Source organism: Lepisma saccharinum, chromosome 10 (assembly GCF_977018435.1).
Source record: "Lepisma saccharinum chromosome 10, izLepSacc3.1, whole genome shotgun sequence".
In the NCBI taxonomy this organism is placed as follows: Eukaryota; Metazoa; Arthropoda; class Insecta; order Zygentoma; family Lepismatidae; genus Lepisma; species Lepisma saccharinum.
In genome coordinates, this window is record NC_139238.1 from 36,138,060 (window position 1) to 36,146,578 (window position 8,519).

The window sequence follows — 8,519 nt, forward strand, 5'->3', positions numbered from 1 at the left end:
GCCTAAATATGAACAATTTGGTGGGTTTCGGCTTTTATAAGAGCTGCAAACATGGGAGGACAAGACACTTTAGTAGTGTTCAGGCTCGAATCGGAGAGAAATAGAGAACTGTCTGCGTCCAGTTCGCAGCCCACAGTTTGAATCTCGCAATGTCGAGTGGAATGTCCATGTGTAACAAACACACATACTGAGATGGTTCCGGCACACGTTGTTAATGCATGGAAACAGAGGAGTGGTAAATAATGTCCGGATTTCACGTTCTGATTAAAATGGCAGCCTTAAACAGTGTCGACGATTTAGGGGATAGTTGCTTCCCATTTTTTTGCCTCCACACTATGACCTCTTAATGCTAAGCCTTGTCTACCAAGAGAAAGTAAACTTTCTTTGCAACCCCACCCCCCCCACCCCAATTTTGGAACCAAATTGCCACACTGGCCTTAAACATACAATTGAGAAGTTCTTATCTATACCCCTTTAAAGAAAAGGTGTTCAGCCCCCCCCCCCCCCGAAAGGTATTCCTGGATACGTGCCTGGTGGAAACAGTAACGTTCTGCGAGGTTTATCTGGACTAATCAGAACTGGATCTACTCGAACCACTTTCCTCCAGCAGGGATCGAACCCGGAATCCTTTGATTGCAAAGCTGTGGATGTAGCCTTTGTACTCCCTGTTTTTCACATATATCATTTCTCTATTTTCTCATTGGGTACACACAAAAACGTCCATGTCTTACCCGGTACTCCTTGCGTCGTAGCCCTCCGCGCTAACCACTCCGTCACGGTCGACAAAAATGGGGATCGCCCGTGCAGGGACTCGAACCCTAGACCGTTAGGTTAAAAGCCTAACGCTCTAGCGACTTCTCTTTTATTATTTTTATTTTATTTTATTTTTATTATTATTTTTAATTTTTAATTTATTTGATTATTATTATTATTTTCGACTGATCTACCCGAGCGCTCATGCTATTAGAGAAGAGGAGAGGAAGAGAGAAGGAGAGAAAGATCAGAGAAAGCAATGCTGAGAAAAAGAAGATAATTGTTAAGAATCTGTAATCGGTAACGGTTCCAATTGTTTTATATTTTTTTAAAAAAATTCTCCTAGCTAGAAGACTAATTATCGTAGAATTTTGACAATCATTGTCACACGAAATTTGAACCTTCCTTAAAGTAATGAGCACAGTTTGGATTTCGAAAAAAGTTATTTATGTTAAAAGAAAGAACTTGAAAATTCCCTTACGCAAGCATGCGTACTTCCCATGGACAATGTATTTTCAATTGACAAAGCCACAGTAAGTATCGTAGTCTAGTGGGAATGAATGTAGAAGTAAATCGGAACCTTAGTGGAATGCATTTAGGGACTTTATTTTAATGCTAAGAAGAGAACCAAACCTGGTCTGCCTAACCTAACTATACGAAAGCATAGATCTTAAGTAATCGATGAAACTCCGCAGAATGTGTTAACAGAAGTAAATCGAAATCGAACCATGTTAAAATTGCATTCATAGCATGATGAAATCGCTATAAAACAAAAGGAACTTGGGCCGAGTAATCTAATAAGTTGTAGAAATACAGAACAATCACTGATGTTATGGAAACCGAAGGAGAGATACCATGGGCGGTTATTTCATGGAATGAAGGGGATGAGTCATTCCCTTACAAAGTAGAAGTATTAACTGTGTTTATGTAATCGATTTATTTTTAGTTGCATTCGAACTATTCTTATGTATTAATATACAGTGGCGATGATACATAAAGGGCAACTAGGGCACTGCCCCACAACAATTTTAACATAAAAAGTTCATCTGAAGAGACGATCGGTATATACGCGTAAATACTTTTTTTGTTTTTTCCCTCAACCCCTACGTTGCTGCAACCAGACTTACAGGGTATGCACCCTGTGCGAGGTTAATATATTTCTCCGTCCTGTCGGAGAGAGTCCAATCTCAGCTCTGCCCGGAGACGTGACGTCACTGACTGATCCAAACATTTACAGCATAGGCAAGAGACGGCCCCCTCACAATGGAAAAGCGCAAAATTCGTAGCCGTCTCTGGGCAGTGAACGAGGTGCCCTGCCCATTCATGTTTGCCTAGTTCACCGTTCAGTGTTTCCAACGCTTGGCAGGCAGTTCATTCGTTCTTCCAGCCTGCAGCAATAAGATAGAAAAAAATCCCTCGAATGCTTTTCTTCGCGCTTGTTCCGGCGACCTGAAAAGTTGACAACACTTTTTATTGCACAAACTAGTCCCTCGTATTTTCAAAAAGATCCTACTTTCTTCCCATTGTAATACGGATTTGGATTTGAGTTAGTGTGTGAGTTTGCGTTGCGTTCCGTCTGTGCGTATTGGTCGCTTATGAAATAATTAGTTTTTCGCGATTTTATAGTTACTGTACGTGTTTATTTATTTGTGTAATTGTGTCTGTGTTCCAGCAACTTGACATGCAGAATATCTTAGTAAGTATAAACGAACTTTCTGGGGGTACATGGCCAATGTAAAGTGTTGTAACTGAACTTAACGCTGCATCATCTTCCTACTTAGTCATTGATATTAGTGGATACTTGGTGAATATGACATTGAATCATGTAGAAACTTTAATATCTACGCCTTTCAATTCATTGACAATGGAAGAGAAACTGCAGTGTAACATTTTTCTAATCATTCCAGTATCTACCCAAAGTTTAGTTACTGCAAGCGTATAGGGTTCCGACGTCAGTATTCGAGTTTTTTTTTTTTTATTTATGTAATTTGTTCCATATGTTGCTGATTTTCCGTATTCCTACGTAGTGAGTATTTAATGCTCTTTGGAGAGATATCTTGATCAGAATGTTAATTTTATTCCAAATTGTTCGAACAATTTACTTACTCCATATCAAGAAACTCCCCTCAAAAACCTTAAAGAGGAATATAGAGGTAAATTGCCCCCCCTCCCCTCCCCACCCAACAGAAAAATGTGCCCTGCCTGACTGAAAAGGCACGCGCCGCCCCTGTTAATATATCTACTTCTAAGGGCTGTTGTAAAAACCGCGAGACGTGTGTCCTCGTCCTGGTCCTACTATATCGGTAGCCAGCAGACGACCAGTTGTGTCCATGTCGCTCACCCTCGACAAAGGGAGAGAGAGCATTCGGCATTCTTCGTAGATCTTCGTCTCTGTCTTCGGCATAGGGAACGCATGACCACTACTCATTCCAGACTCAGTTTCTTTCTTTGAGATTGAGTTATGGTCAACATTTGACATGGCTCGTCACAGAAGTGAACTAAGTCTTGCTTATTCCTCAGATAAATATATCTCGATGGGAGTACAAAAACCTTTGTTTTACTTGAAGAAAAGCTTTTTTGAATTGTTCAAGTTAACTTCGTTGGTTTAAACAATTCCCGTGTCTAGTGCTAGTGCTGAACGATCTTTTTAATCATTTCACCGAATTCACAGTTAATGTAAAAATACCCAAGGACGAAGAAGCTGCTAAAACTGAAGTGAAAATACAGAAGAAGAATTCTGCAATCTAGTGATAGAAGAATTCACAAAGGAGATGTTAATAATAATAATAATAATAATAATAATAATAATCCTTTTTTTAATTTCTTACGACATGTGCTTCCCTTGTTGTAAAAGTCACGGACCGCCCCTGAGAGATACAGATAGACAAAGAGTATGACAGGGAATGAATAAGAACGGGAGAGGAAAAGAGATAGCAGGCACATCTCACATGCAATAATAATAATAATAATAATAATAATAATAATAAGTAGAACAACCCATGGCTCGACAGGCCTATCTCCCGACTGCCAGTCTCCCTCCCACAATCCTACCTAGAGGTGTGGAGTTCTTCAACCGGTAATGGGGTGACGTGGGGGCGGGTGACGTGGGGTCAGCACGTCGAACCGCCAGGCGTTATAGGGGAATTCCGAGACAGGTTACGCTACTCACTCCTAGCTCCCCAATTTTACAATGGTGGGTTGCCACCGGTCAGTGGCGTGCCCAGGATTTTCGAAAGGGAGGAGTTACGTACACTTTTTCTGGTAGTCAGCCCTCATCTTGCCAGCTTTTCCTACCTTTAACGTTATGTTTTTAGGAATACTGGGCCAAGGGTGGGGGGTTATGACCCCCACCAAACCCCTACTGCCACCGGTCCTATACACAAGCAGAGAACCCAGGCGGACAGGAACTAATGCCGTTCCGCAGTCAGAGCCCAAAGCACAGTGCATTAGAACGCACGGCCAATAAAATAATATGTATTTATTAATAATAATACTATTATGATAAGAATGGGTATTATTATTGTTATTACCTGAACATAATAATAAAAAAACATGAGAACAGAGAAAAAAACAACACGTATTCATTATCTAGCTTATGTCTAGTTACAATCGCTAAAATACATATGTATAAAACCAGCAATCCTACCAAAGAAATTAATGACAAAAAATGTTTAACATGGACTATTTATTGAATGCCAAAAATGTTGTTAGGTCCACCAGGTGAGAAGTAAAGTCCCTGATCAATATTTTATGCATATTAGCCTATGATTATTAGTGGTTCGCATGAACTTTCGCACACATTGTCAAACTCAAAGCCTGCTTAATCACAACCTTCTTGTCAACTTAATGTAAGTTCTGCGTAAATGAACCAACTTCATATTATATTATACAACGGTAAACAGGCATTTTGCTTATTTAAATATGAACTTGGTGAGTCTGGACCCCCTGGAGTCCCTCTAAATATGATCTTGCTAGCTATAGAGCGTCTCAACCTTAAAAGTCAATATGGATTAAATGGACCGCGGCGCTGCCAGATTAACTAACGGAGGCGCATCGAGTCGCTGTTAACCGCTAATTTTACAATTTTGCAAAATTGCATAATTATGGAAATTTCAGATCACATGAATTTATAACAGGTTATATAATGCCGTCAGTAAATAGAGCATAAAAAACTCTAGAGGATAATGATTTCTCTTTTTGGAATTTATGACTTTTATATTTTGTAAATTTTGTAACATATGGCAACACAGCGGTTGTAGAGAAGGACAGAGCTATTGGCAAAACTCATGTATTAGACAGAGAGGGAAGTACTCCATTTACTTCCATACTGACTTTTAAGGTTGAGACGCTCTATAGAGAGAGAGAGAGAGAGAGAGAGAGAGAGAGATAGAGAGAGAGAGAGAGAGAGAGAGATAGACGGACAACTAATAAAATAATATTTGTTACAATTTTGCCACAGGAACCGGCGAGGGTAGTGAAAACCAGATTCAACTGTCTTCCGAATAGTGCGAAGTTTCTGACAAGTTTATAAACATTCAATGGGTGAGGTCCGTTGTCTGTTTGAATTGAATGTATAGTAGATGTATGCGCGTCTGTATCTAAATTGATTGATTTGCTTTATTTTACTTCGCTTTTGTGCCAGTTTTGGCTAATCGCGAAGATGGGGATGAGTGATGATAATACAATGAAATTGATGAAGGTACACTCACGAACACCCGTGCCCAGGACGGGATTCAAACCCGGGACCCCAGGCGTCATAGCGCGCTATGCTAACCACTCCGCCACGGAGGCTGGCATATCTAAATTGAAATTTCTATCAGCACCGTCCCTTCCACCACGAGACACTGCAAGTCACTACTCTATAAGGGAACCTGAACACAGCCATTGTTTATTCCAGGTTCTTGTGTTTCGTGCTTGCTTCTTAGTAGATAACCAATACAGTTTAATTGGTTCCAGTCTTATCGCTAACAACAAAGAGCGAGGCTATAACTTGAATACTAGCTGCTTTTATCTTGTTCAAAACAAAATGAGTTTCACTTGACCTTGAGTTGATAGAATATAGCTATAGTTTTTTACGATACTACAGCGGTGATATTTTAACTGAAACAGAATTAGTACCAGAATTTATGAGCATATTATGGAAAATTGCTAGTTTTCATATTGTTAGTGCTTTCTCTTACGGACACGTTTGGAGCTTTTGTTTTGAGTCCACGTTATGCACATATATGCTAATCGGGACTTGACTTACAGTTTAAAGTGGGATCCGAACCACTATGTCATTCTACCGGGTATCGAACCCGGGATCATTTGATTACAAGGCGACGACGTTCTAACTACACTTTTGGAGAGGCCGATAATTATACCGCGTTTGGTAGAACCTGTCCCGCTTCCCGCGCTAGGGAGCGCTCAACAGTTTCGGTGCCAATGAGAAACGAGGAAAAAATCGTCTGCTGGGCAGCGAGGAGCGAATGAAAGCCAGAAGAGAGGCGCTTACGTAGACACTGTTGAGACGTTGCGTATTTTAATTGGCTGCCTGGCTTTGACTTTCCCCAGCACCGAGAAAAGACAGGGAGCAACTAGCGCGGGAACCGGGACAGGTTGTAACAAACGCGGTATATAATCAGTTGTTGCCCTATTAGCTTTCAAGGTACCTACATTTATCAGTAGTACGTGCATATTTCTGATGAAGGAATCTTATTTATTTTATTTGTGTCTGGATGATTGAAAGTCTATTTTTATATTATCATAAGCATTAGCAGTGGCGGCGATTCGGTTCCAAAACCAGGGGGGCAAGATGACAAAACTAAGGGGGCAAAGACAGTATATTTCCCTTTGTAGATAAGGTTTAGCATAGTGCGGGGACAAAAGTGGCGAAAATTGGGAAGCAACTAAATACCCAGTCAACACACTAACGTTGCCACAACGTTGTATGAATGTTGTATTTATGATGAATGTTGTATGTAGGGGAACAACGTTGTGATAACGTTGCCACAACGTTGTATTTATGATGAATGTTGTATGTAGGGGAACAACGTTGTGATAACATTGCATCAACGTTGCAAAAAACATTCCACTGAATACGATTTAGTTTTGATGATCACCACCATGAGCGCCACAAGCGTAAGATCGGAGTGTTTTCTTTAATCTGAATTTGCGCGTGCAATGACCACCAAACCTTATATTTCCTACAGCGTACACTAGATGGCAGTGTGACTCAAATGCAAAACAAACATAACTTTTAGTAACACAAATAAGGATACTTTCGATTGTAATTAGTGAAAAAATGTGTTTTATTATCCTTCGAAAGATGTGTGAATATTGAAGTTGTAAGGAAGATCAGAAAATGAAATGTGTTACATACAAGTGAAACTCCTATGATAAATATTTTTATTCCAGACTATATAATCAGGAGCTAAGTACTGCAAAAAGAAACTGATTACCAGGTGTAGTTAGAGATTGGTCAATTCATCACTATCTCCAGACTAACAATTGCCTATTTTGGTGGAGCAGGAAAAGTTTTTATAATATGTAAAGAGAAACTGTGATGTTTCGAACATGAGTTTTTCCTGTTACGCATATGTATTATATACAAAAATGGCTTGGCAAGATTGCTAATAGCTTACCATGCGAAATAACCATATTTTAAATATGCATTGTTATATTCATAAATTACACAGGCAGCAAGGTAATGTTGCAAAAAATTTGTGGCAACGTTAACCCCTGACATACCTAACGTTGCTACATAATGTTCAGTATATGTTGTGACAACGTTATCAACCAACGTTGCAGCAACGTTGAAAAAAATGACCCTTAAACGTTGACACAACGTTTTCACAACGTTGTATCAACATACATTCAACGTTGTAACAACGTTAGGTATGTTAGGGGCTAACGTTGCCACAACGTTGTGGTAACATTACCTTGTTGACTGGGAACTGTTAAACTTGCGAAATCATAAAAAATAGTCATTACTTCCCTTCTCAGGTCCTAAGAGATTCACAGAAGTACCCTAAACTTGTAAATGTTAATAAACCTGAAAATTTTGGGGGGAATCCCATCAAGTTACGCCTATGTTCCCATTTACAAAGACTGAAAACACAAACATTTTTATTCCAGAACCTCACATAGGACAACTTTGGGGGAGGGGACAGAATCGAAACGGACTAGTTTGCTAAATAATAACTCGATTTTTTAGAAATCATTACTCTTTATTTTCTTGTTCCATATTTATTCGGAGGTTAACAAAATACCTTCAACTTTAAATGTTAATAATCCGGTAACTTTTCCGGGCAAGCGCCCCCTTGCTACCGCAAAGTTATACCTGTGCTCTTTAGTTCATTGCCAGTTGTTTCCGTAGTGTAGTGGTTATCACGTGCGCCTCACACGCGCAAGGTCCCCGGTTCGATCCCGGGCGGAAACATTGTTATCTTTTCTTTCTTTCTACATTCATAATAGCTATTCCCTGGGAACTATTTTCATGTTTTATTTGTTTTGCTGTAGATCTCTTGCCTTCTCACGCTCATGTGTCCAAATCTTATCCGTAAATTCTCTGCGTTCCTAGATCAGAGTGTGAAATCATTATTGCTTAATTTATTTATTCCATCCACTACCCAGATGGCGCAGTGTGGCGCATAAAGTGGACATACAAGAAAAAACCACAACGATTTGGAGCTTATCGTCATTCGTAAGCCGAATAGACAGCTTGTTAATTATGTCCCTCATTTCAGTTCACTACACAACACACAGCACATATCATTCACAAAAAT

The 8,519-nt window shown here is 39.7% G+C and overlaps 1 non-coding gene across 1 annotated transcript; it reads left to right on the top strand.

Annotated features, from left to right (window-relative positions):
• Nucleotides 1-8,100: 8,100 nt before the first annotated feature.
• Nucleotides 8,101-8,173, top strand: TRNAV-CAC (transfer RNA valine (anticodon CAC)). The gene has a single exon. It is a non-coding gene; the product is annotated as a tRNA-Val (tRNA).
• The last annotated feature ends 346 nt before the right edge of the window (nt 8,174-8,519 follow it).